Source organism: Petaurus breviceps, unplaced genomic scaffold (genome assembly GCF_028583685.1).
Source record: "Petaurus breviceps papuanus isolate PSGF00001 unplaced genomic scaffold, PetGlider_PUasm1.0 126, whole genome shotgun sequence".
NCBI lineage: Eukaryota > Metazoa > Chordata > Mammalia > Diprotodontia > Petauridae > Petaurus > Petaurus breviceps.
The window spans coordinates 45,843,965-45,865,694 of NW_027185655.1; the positions used below are offsets into that span (position 1 = coordinate 45,843,965).

Genomic DNA, 21,730 nt, shown 5'->3' on the forward strand with positions numbered 1-21,730 from the left:
GCAGAAGTGAGAAGAGGACTCTTGTGGTAGCAGAGTCAAGAAGGAGAAAGCTTATGGTATCCAGCACTCTGTTTGTCTGCTCTGTCTGTGTTGATATTTGATTTTGACACTTTGTACAGAAACCCTGGGACCTTACTGGAAGCCCTGAAAGAGGATTTTCTGGTTGTATGTTTACAGAAGTCCTGGAGAAATATTTTGAGGGTCATGGGAGTTTACGGATGATTTGTGCTGACCTCTTGGACCTTTTTATGGCTCTGTGTTGATTTCTATGTTGATGATTTGTGTTGAGTTCTCCGACCTTGTTGGTGTGTCTGACTTGATTTCACAGGCAGATAGTCAATTGATGATGCCAGCAATGTGTATGAATATGACTGTGGCTCTGTCAATCTTTGTCTTCCAAGAAACAGAAACTGTGAAGGACTTCAGGTAGACTGGACACTGTGAACATCAATATAGAATGGGAACTCGATAAAGAATTATACAAGGAGCTGGACAAAGAACTGGGAGCTGCCTGCCTTTGTATCCAGGTGACAGTTGGAGCTGAGACCATGGAAGAGGAACCATGGAAGCTGAGAGCCATCCTTGAGTCAATCTGAAAGAAGAATTTACTTGAGTTATGTATATTGACTGAGGAGATTATGATTTACTGTGACCTAGGGGTGGAGAACTCTTACTTTTGTACTTTGTGATTAAATTAAGGATTTTGTAATTGACTAAATGAATGAACTTTTTTGAAAACTATATGACCACTTTGGACAAAACTATATGGCCATTTTAGTGATAAGTTGTTTAGTTATTACATGATGGATGCTGTAATTTGATTTTCTGTGAATTTTTGCTCTGATTTGATATTGAATGGAGAGTTCACCATGCTGTGTAATCAGAACATTGAAAGCTGTTCACAGCAGCAGTCCTCTGGAAAGCTGCTCATGTGTGGCTTTACATGGGGTCTATAAACTTGACATTATGTGTGTATATTTAGATGCACATCTATATTTTTATATATATGTGTGTATATATATGGTTATGTACACATATATGTATGTGTGTATAATTGTTTCACATATTCCTATCTCAAATTCAATACCTTCTTTGATTATAAATGTAGATAAAATTATGCAACAAAAATTCTTAAACTGAGTCTGTAGGCTTCCTCAAACTTTCACAGTTTCAATGATAGAAAAGAGGTCAAGTGCCTCTCTTAAACAACAACAACGACAAATTCTAATCTATACCAGTGTGTGGTTTTCAATACAAAGCTAAATATTTGTGCTTTCAAGGGTAGTCAGCTACTTTTGAAGTTCATATCTGCTTCAATAATGAATTTATAGTGCTGAGTATTTTATATCTGTGCATATAACTTTGACCCATTTGTCCTATTTCAGGAACCAGGAACCCAGATTCAGGAATAAAAATTAACATGTTTGAAGCCTTCTCAGAATGATTTGGAAATATACAAAATAAGAATACTTGAAGTGGAACTAATCTCAAGGGGGAAAGGTTATCTTGTGTGTATATTGCTATTCTTTAGGAAAGAAGGGCCAAAGGGTGACCAAAAATAAGAATGAGTCTTCAGTTATCAAGGAGTTTAAAAACAATATCATTTAAGTAAAAAACTTCTTTTCCATAAATGTCTATATTTTATCTTTCAGATATTTTGGCAAAACTTAGACATGGTCAAAATGTCTAAATTAATTTCATTGATAAATCATATGAGTTGGGTTCAACTTTTTTTTTTTTCAATATCAGAATAAATATTTATTTGTTAATTAAAAGAACAACAGAACCATGATGGCAGAGTAGAGGGAGCAACCCAGTCCTAACATCACTCTCCAAACCAATTTTAAATATTGTCTCCAATTAAATTTTTTACTCACAAGTCAACAAAAGCTTAGAGTGAGAATTTTTTCCAGGCTGATACAACTTAGGAGGTCAGAAGGGCAGATATATTGACCCCAGTTCAAAGTGCTAACAAGAATATCAATGGTGTCCCTTATAAGTGTCTTTGACAACTGCAACCATAGTTTTGGGGGCTCTCAGCCCAGTGATGGTAAGGGGGTAAGTATATAGGTCAAAAACAGAGTACAGGTGATCCTTTTCTGTCAGTCAGTACAGCTGATTTTTACTAGTAACTCTATTGTCCACAGGCATTTCTGGGTTCTATTTTTAGTGCAAAGAAGAATACTAGTGTTTACAGTTGCAGAGGAACAGGGTTCTTTTTATTTTTCTTCCTGGTAAAGACCAAAGGACAAACCAAGAAAGAAGTGACCAAACCTCTCACAGGATCACATAAATATGGAAGCAACTAAAACTTTCAGACCCCCAGAATCAACTCTGAAAACAGCAGTAAGAATAAATCTAAAACTTAGAACCATACCTTCCCACCTGGAGGTAAATAGAGCCAAATTTTAACGTGAAGTTCAAAGTCAAGAAATAGGTTGGAAAATTAGAAAACAACAATAAAAGAGAGAACTTGATTATTTAAAGCTACTTCTGTGGGAGGAAAGACCAAGACTCAGAAGGAGACAATAATGTGAAAATAGCTACAATCAAAGCCTCAAAGACAAATGCTAATTAGTCACTAGTGTAACAAGAATTTCAAGAATTAAAGAAAAACATAAGAGTGGAAAAGAAAGGGGAAAAGAGTGAGAATTATGCAAGTAAGATATGAAAAGATAAAATATTTGGCAAAAATCACAAAACATACTTAGGAAAATAATACTTTTAAAAATTGTCATAAAAGTACAAAAGGCACAAAAATTCACTGAAGAAAAAAATTCCTTTAAAATGCAGAATAAGTCACATAGAAAAAGAAGTACAAAATCTCACAGAAGAAAATAATTGTTTAAAAATTATACTTGGACAACTGGAAACTAATGACTACATGAGAAATTAAGAAAGAATAAAAATGAAGTCTAAAATGGAAAAAAAAAACTAGAAGAAAATGTGAAATATCTTCTCGGGGGGGCTAGGGAGGTTGGGGGGAACTGATGTGGAAGATAGATCCAAGAAAAATTATTTAAGAGAGATTTTTTTAACTGAACTGCCTGAAACTCAAAATAAAAAGTGCAGACTTTTCATTTTAAGAAATGATAAATGAAAACTTACTCGATATCTAAGAACCATAGGGTAATATACGAATTGAACAAATCTACTGATCACCTTCTAAAAAGAGATCTCAAAATGAAAATTCATAGGAATTTTTAGGCAAATTTCAGAGTTTCTACATTAATGAGAAAATATTGCAAGTAGATAGAAAGAAATCATTCATATATTGTGGAACCACAAGCAAAATAACTTAAGATTTAGCAGCTTCCATGTGAAAGTGACATATAAATTGGAGTGTATTATGGGAGGGAAAGGAGCTAGGATTGTGATCAATAATCACCTAGCCAGAAAAATTGAGTAGAATCCTTCAGAGGAAAAAATGGATACTTAATGCAATAGAGAACTTTCAGGCATTCTTGTTTAAAAGACAAGAACCGAAGAGAAAATTTGACATTCACACACAAGACTACGGAGAAGTACAAAAAGGGAAACATGAAAAGGTAATCATAAGTGACTCCATGAAGTTAAACTGTTTGAATTCCTATACATGATAAGGAAGATGATGCACATAATTCTTATGAAAATTCAAAAAAATATTAGGGCAGTTAGAAGGATTATACATAGAAAGAAAGCATGAGTATTATGTAGGGATGAACTAAAAATAGGAGTAAGAATGAGGGATACGTTGGAAGAAGGGTAAAGGAAAATGGGAGAAATTTTTTCATATAAAAGGCAAACAAGGAAGAATTTTTACAATGGAAGTGAAAACATGGAGTGGCTGGCAATGCTTGAACCTCACACTCTTTGGAATTGGTTCAAACAGGGAAGACTCTGTGTGTGTGTGTGTGTGTGTGTGTGTGCATGCGTGCGTGCTCATGCCCTCATATTTTTCCATGTATTGCTGAAATACTATTGCCTCTTTTCCTACCTCAGTTTGGGAGGAATTTTAGCTTATTCCAGAAAAATGAGAATGGCTTCAAGGAAACTTTTAAGGTTGCTGGAATATCTTGGAATAATATCCTGAAATTTGAAATCAGGCATTCCATACCAAAGATGGAGAAACTAACTTATTTGGTGGAATCAATTATACAACTCTGACTTTGAATTTTATTGTCATTCAGTAGTAGAATATCCTGGAGGCAATTCTCATTTGGTTTCTTATTTTGGAAATTTTGAAAAATCCAAATCAGTTCCTTAGATATATTTATCAGTAAAAATTGATGCAAAGATTTTTCACACTTGTTTCTCTTCAGTTACATTGGATTATTTATGAGAAAACTGCAATACCTTTTTTCATTTTTAATGTGATTTAAAAAATTTTAATTTTAATTAAAGTTGCCAATTTGTTTTCTTCTGATTCTCTCTACCCTTTGTTTATTTGTAACTTGTCCCCCTCTTTACATATCTGAAAGACAATTTCTTCTTTCCTCCTCTAATTTTTTTCTGATGTGGTCTTTTATGTAGATAATATATTCATTGAAGATTATCTTTGTGTAAGGTGTTGGTCTAAACCTAAATTCTGCTGACTGTGATCCAGTTTTCTAGCAGTATTAGTCAGATATTGAGTCCTTATCTTAGTTGTTGAGTTTTTGGGGTTTATTAAAAACTATCTAGTTAATTCTTCAGTTTTCTTCTCTATTCTATACATCTCATCTGTTCCAGTGATTGTTTTCTCTTTTTTGTAAGCAGTGCTAAACTACCTTGAAAATTATTGATTTGTGGTATATTTGTTCCAATTTCTTTTAATTGTTGCCCTTGAAATTTTAACTTTTTTCATTTCCAAATAAATTTAAATTCTTTTTTTAAGCTACCAACTGCTGATGCAGATTTTCTGTTCTGGTCATTTTCTTACGGATCAATGTGAACTTGTGCTAAAAATATTTAGTACTACAGTTTCTCTTTCAATTTCTTGATCACTAATAAGTCTGTCTTTCTTCTGCAGACATCACTGAAGAACTTCTGGGGGGATCAGAGCTGTCCTGTTCTTGGCAGCCTTACAAAATGATGGAGTTTTTCTGTACTTAAAAAGATTTATGGGGAAAATGCGATGGTAACCTCATCTTTTCTATTAAAGAACGCTTGGGACAGCTGCAGCAGAAAGACAGGGGGACAGAAACAGGAATCTCTCTCTGTCCATATATATGTATGCATGTGTATAGGTTTATAAATATATACATATATAAACATACACACATGTTCATATATACACACATACATTACATATATAGACAATCACACGTATACATACACAAACACATACAAGTGTATTTATGCATGTATATATTTATTTTATTTGAGTGTTATTTTCTACATTATCAGTATTAATCATAACATTTATTAAAATTAAAAAAGAAACATTGTTCCTAAATATCTATAGGTTTGTATTCTTTTTTAATTTATTTGAAAACTCCATCTCTTTTATACCCTCTCCCTCCTAATTCATCTTATCCACCTGAAAAAAGGGGAAAAAATAAAAACCTATTCCTGGTCAGGTGTCTCTGCTTCTTCTCATCTTATATACATTGGTATATATTTTTTATATATTTTCTAAGTAATACCCTTGTTGCAATTTTAATAAAAATTAAACTGTGACAGAACTGTGACCAAGATAGCTACTACCCAGAAGCATGCTGGCTATAAATAAATAAGTCAGTGGCTTGCTTTAATTTGTGTAAAAGATCAGGAGCTAAAGGATAGTTCCTCTTTTATAAGTTTTGAAGAGTACAGAATAAACACAGAAAACAATAGATGATAAACATGATCAGTTGATAATTTGGCAATGGAGACTAATAATGATGACCCCTTTCCTCTTTAACTAGACTAAGAAGAGTTCATTGTCTGAGTCCAGGTGATAAATAGCAGTCCAGGCTTTTGACCAGAAAATGTGACACCTTTGAAGGATAGCTTGGTCATGTAAAGGTATTAAGCCTGAATTTCTTTGTGTTCACACATATTCCCCTAGGTAAATTAAATAACTTGAGCGAAGAATAGATCAGTGATTAGTAAGAGAGCCAGATTTCTAAAATTAACCCACTAAAGGCCAGCTGAATTCTGAACTAAATTCAGAGACAAAAAATCATGACAACCAGGAAAAATGCAGTTATAGGAGAAAATCAATTAATTTTTAAAAGTGTCAATAAAAAATGTACAGGATTAATTTAAATCTTCTCATCTTCATTAGAGAGATATAAGATTGCATTAGCCTTCTTTCACTTTCTTAATACAGTATATCTATAATTAAATCTTTACTCAAGCTAGCTGATCATATATTGGACATTTTCAATAAAGGTTGTGGTACGGTCAGCTCAAATCATGATTTAAGATCTAATTGTTAACTTTTAAGTATAAACATTTACAGAAGAGACATTAGCAAATCTTACAAACCAAGACATGATTTATTATTTATTTCTAATTATCTTACCTTTAAAATGTGATAGAGAACATGCTGAAGTTAAATGTGTGTCAAGTAAATGTTACGTACACAGGTACACACACATATACACATGCCCTGGCATTACCCATCTACTAGAATAACAAAATAAAAACTTAATTAAAAACTAAATGTACTGTTAAAGCAAACAAATAAACAAACCCTTAATAGAATTTTTTTGATCACTTGCATAAAAATGTCTGTTACACTTTTTCTAACTTGCCCCATTTTTTTTTTCTATCTGCTAAAGTGAATTTTATGGGAAAATACCTTTAAAAGTACCATGGTAGCTATGAAAACTATTCTGTCAAAAGCTCATTTATTTTTTCAAAACTGTATCTGATAACTTTATAATTATTATAGCTAAAACAGGAATGTATGACATAAGAATTTTATATATATATATATATATATATATATTCTTACCCTCTGTTTCATAGGTGAATTTATTTTCTTCAAATAGTCTTTTTTTCATAGCCACCAATAGCTGGCTCACATTTCTAATTTTAGTGGATAAATGAACATAATTTGGCATTAACAAAAATTAATAAACATCTAGTTGGTTCTATCTTTCAATTCCTTCCAGAAGTTCTAGGGAACAAGCAAGCATATTTTTTAAGCTGTGATTTTCCTCATTCAGGCTATTGACTCTCATTTCATAATTTTTTTGCACTGTTCTCATTTCTCTTCCCAATCTTTCCTCCACTTCTTTTATCTGCTTCTTAAGGTCCTCTATGGCCTGTAACCAGCTTGTATTTTCCTTTGAATATTTTGGTGCAGGAGTACTGACTTGAATGTCTTCCTCCTGTTCCATGCTTTGCTCCTTTTTGTCCACAAAATAGGAATCTAATGTTGGATTCTTCTGTCTGCTTTGTTTACTTTGCCTGGTCGTGTCACCCCTCAGTCACTTAACCCCTGTGCTTTTTGCTACAATAGGACTCTTCCACCAGACAGGTGGCATCCCAAAAGCTGGGTTTTTCTCAGCTGCTGGAGGTATTAGATGACCCTCTCTGAGGTCTCCATAAGGGCGTCCTAACACTGGAGCCGGTGTTCTTACTCACTGTGCTAGCTGGCCACACCTATAATTTAGTTTTAAATAAATTAACATCTGGTTAAAAGACATAATACCATTTTTTCTTAGTTATCATTCCACTGAAATTTTTTGGATTGAACTATGAATTTATTTTCTTCAGGAACTCATATTGACTTCCCATTTTAGACATTACTTAAATTGATCTTTGTTAAAATAGAAATGAATCCTGTTTAAAGAATGAAAAGTATTTTTTTATAAATAATCTTGAAACCTACTCCCCACCAGAAAAATTCTTTAATAGACTAGAGAGTTGAATGATGAGTTAGGGATGAGATGGAAAATTAAAATAGGGGTTTTGAGAGAAAAATTAATATAAAAGTCATGTGAAAGAAGCAAGTCAGAGAGAAGACCAAGAAGATTTATAAGTAATAGGAATTTGAATAGTTGAATGAGAGTTAAAATACAGTTTTTCTTGTAATTACTTTACATTTCCATGAATCAGGGAAGAGGGGAACTAGAAGATAGCTTGGCAAACTTCAAGAGAAAACACTCTGCCATCACTGATTGCCCACCCATAACAACTAATATTAAAATAGCCCTTTATATTTACAAAAAGGCCTATGTCATATGATCCTCAGAATAGCTCTACAAGTTAGATAATATTATTAATCCTGTTCGTTAAACTGTGGATCAGTTGAAGTCAATTATTTGCCCAATTTTACATAGCTACTAAAGCTCAAATCAAGCATTCTAATTTCAATCTTCTTATTAATCACTTTTCTATTTATCTGCTCATCATCAGGCATAAGGATGTTTTCATGCTAATGCAATGGCTAACCAGACTGGGATGCAACAATAACCACTGAAATGTGTAGAGAATATCAATAATGCCTATAGATAACTTGCATGCAAAGATTCCATGAACTTCTTCAAAATGGAAGGAGGAAATGAGATTTATTCAAATCACATAACAAATAACTCACTGCTTGTGAATCATAAGTAACAGGCAATGGCAAATGGCACAGATGCTACAAGACTGGAGAGGAACATATACCATTTTTTCAGTATTAAAAATAGAATAATCTTTAGGGCAGAGCCAAGATAGCAGAGTAAAAGCACAAACTTGGCATGAGCTCCCACTTCAATCACTTCTAATACATAGAAATAAAATGACTCCAAACAAATTTTAGAGCTACAGAACCCAAAGAGTGAAAGAGAGAAACAAATCTCCCACTGAAGGCAGCCCAGCAGACAATCAGGAAAAGTCTGTCACACCAGGCTGGGAGGCCAGTGCAGTCCCATGTGAGTAACATGGTTCTTGCCCCTGGGTAGCCACAAACAGTGACAGCCAGAGCAGACTTTAGGAGAGTGAATGAATAGCTGTGTTTCCATTTTCTAGATTTCTCAACCCAAAAATGCCAAAGAGAAAGTAAAAATTCAGTGGAAAACCACAGTCTGGTCCCTTCCCCCAGGGTGAGAAGTGATGGGGGTGTGGGCTTCAGCTGCTACCACATGGCTGCCTCCAGAGTTCCTGGCCTGCAGATTATAGAAGGACCAAGCAATCATTCAGAGGGTTATCACTCTTGCTTTAACCTGCTTGGATCTGGATCATGGTCTTGGGTGGTGATCCTTGGGTGTATGGCCAGTGTGCCAAAGCTGTGGGAGCTGTAGAAAGGGAATGCTCCTAATACTTTCAGCAGCTGCAAAAACCCCAGCAATTAGGGACAAAGCTTTCTCCAGTCTGGAGGCAGAGTTCTACCATGGAAAAGAGCTCAAAAGCCAAGTAGTTGACTGGCAAAATGAGCAAGCAGAGGAAATGCAATCAGACAAAAGATTCTTTTTTGGGGGGATATAAATGAACAAAGCATGGAATGGGAGGAAGACAATGAAGTTAGCACTCCTGCACCAAAAACTTTGAAGAAAAATATGAATTGGTTACAGGCCATGGAGGAGCTCAAGAAGGACTTTGAAAATTAAGTAAGAGAAATGGAAATGTTTTCTGTAACTACACATGTACAACCTATGTTGAATTGCTTATCATTCCAATGGGGGTGGATGAGAAGGGAAGAAGGGAAAAATCTGGAACTTGAAGCTTAAAAAAAAATGTTTATTTATTTATTTATTTTTACATGCAGCCTGGAAATAAGTTATACAGGCCCTGTAGTATAGAAATACATCTTGCCCTACTAGAAAGTTTCAGGGGAAGGGGGAATGTGGGAGGATATAAGAGAGAATAGACTGGTGGAATGGGTATTCAGTAGGCTTACTATTTTGGGATGGGGATAGGGGAAATATGGGGAGAAAAATTGCAGCTCAAAACCTTTTGTAAATAAATGTTAAAAACTAAAAACAAATAAATAAATTGGAAAAAATTTACTTAAAAATAGAAAAACTTATAAAGTAAAATTGGTGAATTTTATTTTGGTTGCTGAAAAAATTCTAGAATTTAGTGTTAAAACAATCATTACTGAATATAATGGGTTCTCCTGGAAGCTGTTATGGCATTCTAAACTCATTTCTGCTTTGAAATTTTTGAAATTGACAGAACTATAGTGTGAATATAAATCCTCTGGTTTTCAGGAAATAATCTGGTAGTCAATCATTCAGTCAATTAATTCTTAATAATTTCCTCCTTGTCATTAACTCAGCTATACTCCTTAGATCATCCAATTTATTGACCAGTTCTGTACTGAATTCACAGTTCAGTATTCATATCACTATACCATTGTATTAGATAACAAAAATGTGGAAAATCATTTTATTGGTTGTTTCATGTAGAATAAGGTAGCTGTTCTCTTTTGAATAGGAGAATTGACCTATTAGCTTATCACTTAAGAGAAATAAATATAGATTTAAACGTCTTCCAATCAAAGAGGGAAAATAATCATATCCAACTATGTATGCATATACATATGTATATGTGTAAATATGTAATATAAAAGCATGCCTCACATACATAGTGTATTATATAGATATAGATATATGTGATGGAAGTATTTAGTTTAAAGTCATGCACATATTTTAATTATATATTCTTAAATCATAAAACATTTATTTCAATCATACATTAATGTTTTTATGACTTCAAATCATACTTTCATGTTTAACCCATACAAACACAGTCCTATATGTATGTGTTTAAAACAGAGTCCCTCCATTTTCCCTTCATTGTTTGATGGTCATCTGTGTTGGAATTAAATGCATGAATATATTTAAGGCAGGAAAATGTTTTCATCTTTTTTGTTCTGCTAAATGAATTTTTACAAAGTACCTTATGTATGATTCAAAAAGTTCTATACCTCTGGTATTATGGCAGAAGTTCTTAAATATGGTACCAAAAAAACTCTAAAAGAATTTCTAGATAGAATTCATGAAGTTCGATGGGAAAAAAATATAACATCTTTATTTGAAAAAAAAAAGGTTTTTTTATATGTCCAACAAATTTTATTTTATTACATTTTAAAGCATTATTATGAAAAATCCATTTGTTTCAGCAGGTTGCCCTTGGGATACATGAAACACACACAAATATTAAGCATACTGATTGTAGGGCATGTTTAGTGAAGGGAGAAGATTATATTTTTAGTTATAGGTGAATAAAAACATATTTTTAGAGGTCAAAAATTATTGTGAACTACTTACAGGACATATTTAGGTAGGAACTCTCATTTATTCAGCATAACAATGATTACTTTTTGGTATTTAATTCACTATAATATTTGATGAATATTTTCTTATTTTGATTCATTGGATTAACTGAAAAAATGTTTTTTTTTTTCACTCTGAGCAATGTTTAATCTAACAGAAAAAAATTCATTTTCTAACCTTTTCTAGCCTTCAGGTTAAGGAACAAAGATATATTTCAATTATACTTCTATCTTTCTCTGTTCATTCTTTAGGAAGAAGAAGGAGGAGGAGGAAGAGAACGAGAAAGAGGAGAGGAGAGGAGGAGTTATGGGAGAGGTGAAGAGGGAAGGGGATGGGAGGGGAGTGGAGGGGAGAGGACAGGAGAAGTCAACTTCTTTCAATATATATTTGGATGGGTAATCGGTTTTCTTCCCTATTGATCGAAACATTTTTTTCTCTTTGTGATCCAGTAGGTATTCTGATACTCATTATTAATGCGAGAGATGTCAAACTGCCATCTATCCTTTACCCCTCCTACCTTTCTTTATCTTCTGATAGTAATGTTAAGGTGAAATATCTTTTTCTAAAAAGGTGAAATATCTTTTTCTAAATGACTAATTATTATTTTCTCTGGAAGAGATTTTTTGCAGCACTTGATAAATAATAAAACCCCTTAGATTGCATAAAATAGAGGAAGATTTATCTCAACTTCTTTACAAACTATGTTACAAATAGAAAGGGATGCACTGGGTGCTTGCAGGGAGAATTGTGAATAAAAAAAAATCTCCTTGTTTACAATAACTCAAACTAAAAAAATTCTGATATATAAAGTTCAAAAATGTCAGCAGAGATTTTGTGACACAAAATTGTGCTTCTTTACTTCTCTTTCCATCTTATTGCATGAATAAATTGATCATTACATTAAATATGAATGGGTTGTTTTGAAGGTTGCAGGGATTTAGAAACTGGGAATTTCTGGAGGAGAGACTGAAGAAAGATAAAATTCACTTCTCTATAAATAAAATTGAATTAAAACAGAGTGCTCAAATTATTTTAAATTCAGAAACAAATTGCAAATGTACCATTTGTGCATTGAAATCCTAACATCATATGGATATATATATGCTAATCATGTAACAGATTTTATATGACTGCAAATGTAGTTGTACATACACAAAAAACAATATACATGCATGCAAATACATGTAAGTATACATAAATGTATACATATGATGTATAATCTGCATACTCACATTTAATGTAGTTAATATGTAGAAAAGTTAAATTAACTATTAAACATATATTCCATTCATTTCATATTCATACCGTATGGGAAAATCATGGTGATTTGGCAGTGGGAAAATTGTTAAATGTCTGAAATCAGGTTCAACTCCCATAACCTCACGCTTGGCTTTGAGCACATAATTTTCTTCTGCCATAAACCCTAATAGATGATATAGCTGTAGCTACTAAGACTAAAAATGAGGGCAGAGGGAGAAATTAATTATATTAAGTGCCTTTTTAATCCTTTGTTGCCAAGGGCTCCTCTCCTAAGTAGAGATTTTGACCACTAGCTTCATCCTATAAGACAATTATAAATTTAGAAGAAAGCTTCACTTATCATCACCCATATGTGGGAAGTGCTGTCTATGAAACATAAAATAGACACTAATACTGAACTCTAGGTGATCTTTGTGGAGACTTTCAAGGCTTTCTGAGTAACGGAAAATTTAACTAATTGTCTTTCTGTTAATTTGTATTTATGTTTCACCTTACAGAGAAATTATATTATGTGCAAGAACCACAAAATATTTTTAAAAGTAATAGTATATGATAGTAAGTATAGGTTTCTATTGACATGCCCAAATCTTTTCACCTCTCCCAAAAAGTGCCTCATTGCCCCTTCAAGCTATTAGTCACACATCTCATTTTATAAGCCAAACTCCTAGGAAAAGTATTATCTATACTCATTGTTTCATTTTCTTCTCCTTTCATTTTTTTGCAAGCATTTGCAATCTGATTTCCAACATCATCACTCATCTGAAATAACTACTTCCAACATTATCAATAATAGATTTATTGACAAATTCGTTCCCCCCAACACACACACAGACACACACAGACACACACAGATCTCATCCTTTTCAACTGCTCTGTAGCATCTTACACTGTGGTACACCCTTTTCTCTGGGATTTTCTCACCTCAGATTTGTGACAATAATCTCCTTAGGTTCTCTTCTTATCTATCTAACACTCATTCTCAGTGTTCTCTGCTCTATCATGATGCATATCCAGTGTACTTTAATGTTCTATCATGGAGTTTTCGCCACTTCCCTCCTCATAATAATAATGATAATAGCCAATGTTTATATATCACTATGAACTAGAAACTATACTAAGCACTTTACAATTATGTGATTTGGTCATCATTACAATTTGGGAGTCATATTATTGTCCCCATATTAGAATGGAAGGAACTGAGGCAAATGGAGGTTAATAAGTCATCCAAGATTACACAACCAGACAGTGTCTGAGGATGGATTTAATTAATTAATTAATTGGTGTTTAGTCTTCAGCATTCACTTCAACAAAATTTTGTGTTCCGAATTTTCTCACCATTCCTCTCCCCACCCCAAGAGGGCATATATTCTGTTTGTCCCTTTCCCCAATCTATTCACTCTTCTATCAGACACACTCCCTTCTGTTATCCTCTTACCCTTCTATTTTCCTGTGAGGGAAAAGAGATTTCTATACCCCATTGCCTGCGTATCTTATTTCCCAGTTGCCTGGAAAAACAATTTTTAACATTGTAGCAGCAAGCACCCCAAGCGTCCTCAGGCTTTGCTGCCACCACAGATTCTTGGAGCTGCTTTGATAAAGGAAAGCAACTCAAAATGGGTTAACAAGCTTACTTTAATCAGACAGACATATATCGTTTACCTTGTTCAGGGGAAAAGGTCGGCACCCCGAACTTCAAAGTACACAGACAGAATTATCAAGACAGAAACAGATCTAGTAGACAGATTTCAAACTGTCCAACCATTACATCCATACCCAGTCAACATCTGGGTTTCAACATCTGGGTTTTTTCAAAGCCGGGGGGCTCAGGACAACAGCTTCCCAGAATCCATATCAAATCACAGAACACTTCTCAAAGTGAGACCCAAAACAAAGCTACACATCAGGGCTTATATAGCCTTCTCCTGGCTCAGAGAATGCAACAACCTTTTAGACCCACTGGCCAATCAAAAAGTATCTACTGCAAAACAAGCCTCCCACCCCAGGCTCCAGGTGCACTTTAGCCTAGGGGCAGGGAAGATCTTTAAAATTTACATTCCCATTACAAACATTTGTTTTTAAAACTTTGATTTCCAAGTTTTCTCCTTTACTCTTCCCCACCCACCCACCCTCATTGAGAAGGCAAGTAATTCAATATAGTGTTCACATGTGTAGTCATGCCAATCACTTCCAACAAAATCATGTTTGTGAAAAACTAACTATATTTCCCTCCATCCTATCACCCCCCTTATTCTATTCTCTCCTTTGACTCTGTCTCCTCTCAAAAGTGTTAGCTTCTGATTATCCTTTCTGCCAATCTGTCTTCTCTTCTACCATCCCCCTCTCATCCACTTTCCATGTACTTTTCTGTATGGTAAGATAGATTTCCATACCCAAATGAGCATATATATTATTCCCTCATTAAGCCAAATCTGATGATAGAGGGGTCACTTATACCTTCTCATTTCCCTGTTTTTACCTTTACTACAAAATCATTTTCTTGCACCTTTTATGTGAGATAATTTACCTCATTCAACATCTCCCTTTATCCTTCTCCCAGTACAATCATCTGTCACCTCTTAATTTTATGTTTTAGATATCATCCCTTCATATTCAATTATTCAACTCACCCTGTGCCTTCTCACCTTCTCTCTTTCTCTCTCTCTCTCTCTCTCTCTCTCTCTCTCTCTCTCTCTTTCTCTCTCTCTCTCTCTCTCTCTCTTTCTCTCTCTCTGTGTATGTATGTATGTATATTACCTCCAAATGCCCTAATACTGAGCAAAAAAAGTACCTTAGATAACATGAGTTACAAATATAATCTTTCCATGTAAGAATGTAAGCAGTTCTACTTTAAAATGTCCCTTACAATTTTTCTTTCTTGTTGATCTTTTCATTCTTCTCCTGAATCTTATATTTGAAAGTCAATTTTTCTATTCAGCTCTACCCTTTTCATCAAGAATGATTGAAAGTCCTTTATTTCATTGAATATACATCCCCCCTCATCCCTGAAGGGTTATGAACAGTTTTGCTAGTTAGGTGATTTTGGTTTAACTGCTACCTCCTTTGACCTCAAGAATATCATAATGCAAACCCTTCAATCTCTTAATGTAGAAAGTTGTTAAATCTTGTATTATCCTCATTGTATTTGCATAATGCTTGGATTGTTTCTTTCTGGCTACTTGCAATATTTTCTCCTTAACCTGGGAACTCTGAAATTTGGCCATAATGTTCCTATAGTTTTCTTTTGGGGATCTCATTAATCAGGTGATCGTTGGAATCTTTCAATTTCTATTTTACCCTCTGATTCTGAAATATCTGGACAATTTTCCTTGATAATTTCTTGAAAGATGATACCTAGACACTTTTTTGGCTTTAAAGTAGTCCAATAATTTTTATGTGACATTTTCCAGGTCAATTAATTTTCAACCGAGATATTTCAAATCGTCATCTATTTTTATTTCCTTTATTTTGGTTTTGGTTTATCATTTCTTGATTTCTTACACAGTTATTAGATTCCAATGACTCCATTCTAATTTTAAGGAATTTTTTTCTTCACTGAGCTTTTGGACCTCCTTTTCCATTTTACCAATTCTTATTTTTTTAAGGCATTCTTCTCCTCATTGGCTTTTTGGACCTCTTCTGCCATTTGGATTAGTCTATTTTTAAGGTGTTATTGTCTTCATTTTCTGGGTCACCTTTAGCAAATTATTGACTAATTTTTCATTATTTTCTAGCATTGCTTTCTTTTAATTTCCCTTGTATTCCCTCTATTTCTCTTACTTGATTCTCAAAATCCTTTTTGAGCTCCATGTTCTGAGACCAATTCTTATTTTTGGAAGCTTTGGATGTAGGAGCTTAGACTTTGCTGTCTTCTTTTGATCTTCTTTGTCACCAAAGTAAGCATCTATGGTCTGATATTTTTCCACAGTTTCCTCATTTTTTCAAACCAATTACTTGACTTTTTTTTTACTCTTTGTTAAGGTAGGGCTTTTTTTCCAGTGTGGAGCAAGCTTCAGGGGTTTTGTGCAGCTGGTTTCAGAGATCCTTCTAAGATTGTAAATTTTCAGTTTTTATCAGGTGATATAATTAAAGTGTCTCACCAGTTGCTCAATACCCTCAGTTTGTGGGCTGAAATCTCTTTAATAAGCGACTCCCATTGCCACCACCTGGGGACTGGGAATAGACCACACTCCTCTCCCCCAGGTTCAGCAGACCTTTCCTACTTGTCTTTTGAGTTGTATTTAGCATTTTTGGGATGAGAAGCCTGGAAATTGCCATGGATGCCAGTGATTCATTCCCCCTGAGGCCTGCTCTGGGTCTGCTGGGGCTTGGTCTGTGCTGGTGTGTTTTGCACCAGACTGTACCCCTCTCCCACCCCATACAATAAACCCCTCCTAATCCCTTCCAGGTTTAGTCATAAAATTTCTTTCAATTTGTTATTTTGTAGGTTCTATTGCTCTAGAACTTGTTTAGACATTTTTACAGGTATTTGGAAGGGTTTGAGGGAGAACTCGAGCAAATCCTCACTTTTACTTGAACATCTTGTCTCCTCTGAAGCTAGATTTGAATTCAAGTCTTACTTGACTCCAGCCCCAGTATTAATTCACTGTAACAAACTGCTACCTAAATGCCTGTTACAATGATAAATGATACTCAGATAAACATATATTAAAATAGCCTGTGGTCATAATTCTGCCTGCTGTGGTAGGGGTAGCATGGCCAGTGGGAGCCTGCAGGCCACACTCTTGGTTCATGTGATGAGAAAGAGCTCCTATTCGACATCAATCCTCTAGATCTGAGCTCCAGGAGATGGCCCCGGCCATGAGGTGATGCTATAGCAGGGACAACGAGGACTCAGATCAGGATTGAGAGGAATGGAAGCTTCTTCTAGGTCCCAGCAGCCTCCCAAAGAAGACCCTAAATGGAGCAGAACCCAACTACCATAGCCTGCCATCAACTCATACAGATCAACAGGCCCTGCTGCCTTCTATTCTTGCCAAGACAGCCAGCAACATCAGTGATGTATCAGAAGCAGATTCCCAGGGCATGGAGCAGCATGAGTACATGGAGTGAGCAAGACAATACAGTACCTGCCTGGCTGTCCTGAGCAATAGTTTGACGCACAGGAAGAAGCTGCCACCACTACCATTCACTCACCAGCCAGTCCAGCATAGTACTTGCCAGTGACCCTGTCGCCTTTGCAGATTTGCAGCAGGTCTCCAGAATAGCTGCTTATGCCTATTGTGCACTTTCTTAGATATGGGTTGACACAAAAGAGGAGTTGGTCATGCAGTTTGGGGTCCTGTGAGGACAATTTCTGCAGATTTTCCCCTTGTTGCCACCTTCCTTTACCCTTATTTCTTCCTGCTTGTATAGAAACCTAATTTATTACTAATCACAGAGGAGAAACTACCACAGGAGTCCAGAGATATTTGGGGGCCTCATGTTTAAAAACCATGAGTTCCCAAGAAGGCTTTGTGCCATGTGGTCCTGCCTGAATACTTTGTGGGGAGGATCTATGATGGTTCTGCCACTTGGGGGATGGCAGAGGAGGCAGAACTACAGGAGTGGGAGGATAGGGATTTGGATGTGAATTATTTCATGATTGGGGGTGGTGAGTAAGAAGAGGTTTGCTTCCTTGAGATCACCCGTCCGTGTTGGGACTAAAAACTAAATTGGTTATTTCTATTTCTCACACCCAGTTTTTACATGTTTGATCCTTTAATTTTATTTGTTTTGCTTTGCCACTCTCCAAAAAGGACATCTATCTATCCTGGAAAAAAAATAAAATAAAATAGCCTATGGTCATCAGATGTATTCTCTTTCCTGGCCCCCTGTCAAAAAGGGTTTGGAAAAGGATCTGTTATGAGCAGAAGTTAGGATGGCTTTAAAAGACAGAGAAAAACCTTCGTGTTTAGGAATAAATGGGGGCAGTGTTTCTTGGTGAGGAAGTTTCTGGATAAATGAGCACTTGAAATATATTATCCTAAAAGAACATCAATAATCAGGGAACACGTTAATGAGGAAAGAGCCTAGAAAATGAAAATAAATTGAAGAAAAAGTAAAGATGGTACCAGTCTAAAGAACAGTCTGGAATAGCAAGTGACAAGATGTAACCCAGAGAAAAACTGTTCAGGCTTTACTATTAAGATCCATATGCAGATTTGAATTTGATGGTGTCTCCTCTATCAAATTACTACATTTGATTTTCTTTAAATACATACATATTTTAAATCCATATGCATGGTTCAAGTAGGTGGCATATTGAACTGAGTGACTGATTTGAAATTAGGGATATCTGCTTCGTAATCTGCTTTTGACACTTCAGACATATCTGTATGACCATGAACAAGTCAATTAAATTCTCTCAGTCTTGTTTTACTCAGATGTTCAATGGGGATACTAAGAATACTTCACAAGGCTATTGTGAGCATCAAATTAGAACACATTTGTAAAGTACACTTAGTTAAATTTAAAGAGCTAAATATATTACAGGTATTTTAATAACTATTTTTTATGTCTGATAATTTTGGGGTCATAAGACCAGGCAATCTGGTTTAGTGAAGGGAAAGCTAGCTTTGGAGTTATAAATATTATGATTGAAAACCCTTCATACTTGCTGTATGACACTAGAGAGGTTATTGACAGGGGGAGTGTTGCCACTCCAAGATGTCCATATCATATGAAATAAAAAAAATAACAAGTGAGAAAAATGATCTTCCTAATCCACTTGTAGGTAAGTAGTTGTGAGCAATACTCACATTGTTTTCCTATGACAGTAACAATACAGTTAGCAATTTGGCAAGTGATACACTTGAACCAAATTCTCTGGTTAAATCTGTTGCTCTTACAAATAATAATATTTTACTCTCTTATACATGAGCAAACAACACTCCTGGAAGCCAAAAGGGTGAAGTAAGTAGTAAGTCACTATCACTCTCTCTTTTGGACATCTTACAAAACCAGAAAATAACACCCCAGGAAAAATCCTGAAATAATAGAGCAGTCTCAGCCTGGTAAATTTAAAGGATCAGCAAGAAGTTTTTGTCTCGCTAAAGTAAAAGAGTAGCACATTTTAAGACTGGAAGTGTCCCATGAAGCCTGTGACAAGTCCCACTTCAGCAAACCAGTGGGAGATCCTGAGGCTGAGGATGGTGGAGCAGGTAAATGCCAGCATTAGGCCCTGCCATGTGCCTTAGGATAGCCAGAAAAACTGGCATTACTTTACTGCTTGATTTAGCTATTCATGTACCTTTGAGTTTCACCTTTGATTGTGTCAAGTCTTTGTTGGAAACAGTATATGTTGTGTTGCCCTCAATAGGTCTAAGGAGGTTTGGAGACCTTCCCTGCCCTTAATAGGCCTAATGTCATCACATGGAACTCACGGTGGAAGGAGCTTGCCAAAGAAGCAGAACAGAAGAACAGAACAAGAAGGGTAGAACAGGAAGGGTGGAACATGAAGGAGCAGAACAGATAAAAGCTTGAACATGAGCTAGGACCAAGCAGAGCTAAGAGACAAAATGTTTGTGATGTTGGCACGCTGTTGATTTATATTACTTTGTCAGACAAAAGCACTCTGTCTGTTGATTAATGTTGATTTGTCAGACAGAAAATAAATTGAGATGATAGTGCTGGCAATCTGTGTAAATATGATAGCTCTGTTAAGCTTTGTCTTCCAAGAAATAGAAACTGTGAAGGGCTTGAAGGGGAATAGTTTCTGTGGGCTGAGATATAGAACCAGAGAAGAGAGCTGCCTCTGTGTGAATCCAGGCAAGAGCTGGGAGCATGAAAGAGGACACATGGGGTTTGGAAGTCAACATCCAGTTTAGATGAAAGAGAATATTACTTGGGTACTGTGTACTGATGGATGAGATTGTGACTTACTGTGACCTAGGGGTGAATGGGCTTTGCATTTACCCCTACCCCTTTAGGATGGCTGGCTTAAGAATAATTGGAAGCCAGTCTGGAATCAAGATGAATAAAGACTTGACTTGGGCACTCCATATTGATTGAGGAGATTGTGACTTACTGAATTATATGTTTTGTCTAAGACTATGATGTCACCTTAGTAATAAGTTGCTATGTTCTTATGAATGTTGTGCTTTATTTTCTTGAATGTTTTGCTTTGTTTTATTGCTGAATAAATATGGAGTTCACTTATACTCTGCAATTTTGATCCTTAAAGTTATTCAGAGCAGCAGTCTTCAGGAGAGCCGCTTGTGATTGATTTTACAGGTGTCCCCAGCAGCTGAACTTTATATGATTCAGGATAGAAATAGGTGAGTAAGTGTACTAAAGAGGCCAGACCCCCTCATATTCGAGTTCATCCCAGAAAAACAGGTGTTTTCCAGCAGCCAAATTTCCCATTGTGTTAGTGTAGCCCTGAGGAAATAACAGAAAAATCCCACATGGCCTCAGCACATGTCACTAAACACTGCTAGGACATCAACTCAGCAACAATTAAGCTGCCAGACCCCTAAAGTACCCATCTTCCAGTACTTGAGGTCTCAGCACACACACACAAAAAAATGACCTGGCACCTGGTCCCCAGTGCAAGAAGCTTGGGATAGTGTCCCATGTGCTCCAGCAAAAACTGTTGTGATAGTAATGGCATTTAAAGATTCCCCTGTATTGGCTTGGTTTTTCAAATTGATTGTGTTAAAACCCAGAGCTTGTTAATCCCACCTGTGGGATGGACTTGTTGACTTGAAAAGAGAGACACGAACTGGGAGGAGCTGGTGACGTAGATTTGGAGAGACAAGAGAGAGGCAGAAGAACTTTGTTTTGGAAGCAGCACCTCGTGGAGGAGAGAAAGACTGAGAAGGATTGCTGAGGGCCACTTTAAATTGCCCTGGACTTTTGAGACCTGCCCCCTGAGCTGCCAAGGACTGAGGAGACATGGCTGTTTTGCTGGTACTTTGTCTGTTTTGATGTTGTTTTGCGAGATTTGTCCACCGGTGAAAGACAGTCCTGTTGTTGAAGAAGTCCTGGAACCTGGCTTTTGGTTAAGAAGCACTGAGACTGTCCTGCAGACAGAGAATGAATACTGTCCACTGGTGAAGGACAGTGCTGTTGTTGCAGGGGTCTGGGAACCTTTCTGTTGGTTCAGAAGCCCTGAAGAAGGATTTTCTTGTTGTATGTTTACAGAAATCCTGAGAGAGGGTTTTGCTAATGTTTTCAGGGGTTCTAGGACTGTTCTACAGACAGAGGATGAATTAATGAAGGGACTGGCCATGTATCTTGTGGCCTTGCTAAGCCTTGTCTCCCCAGGAACTAAGATTGCTGAGAACTTGCCTTGTGTCAAGATGAAGAAA

At 35.8% G+C, this 21,730-nt stretch overlaps 1 pseudogene; it reads left to right on the forward strand.

The window, feature by feature from the left end:
- The first annotated feature begins 17,237 nt into the window (after positions 1 to 17,237).
- LOC138170132 (ragulator complex protein LAMTOR1 pseudogene) lies at positions 17,238 to 18,215 on the forward strand (annotated as a pseudogene).
- Positions 18,216 to 21,730: the final 3,515 nt, after the last annotated feature.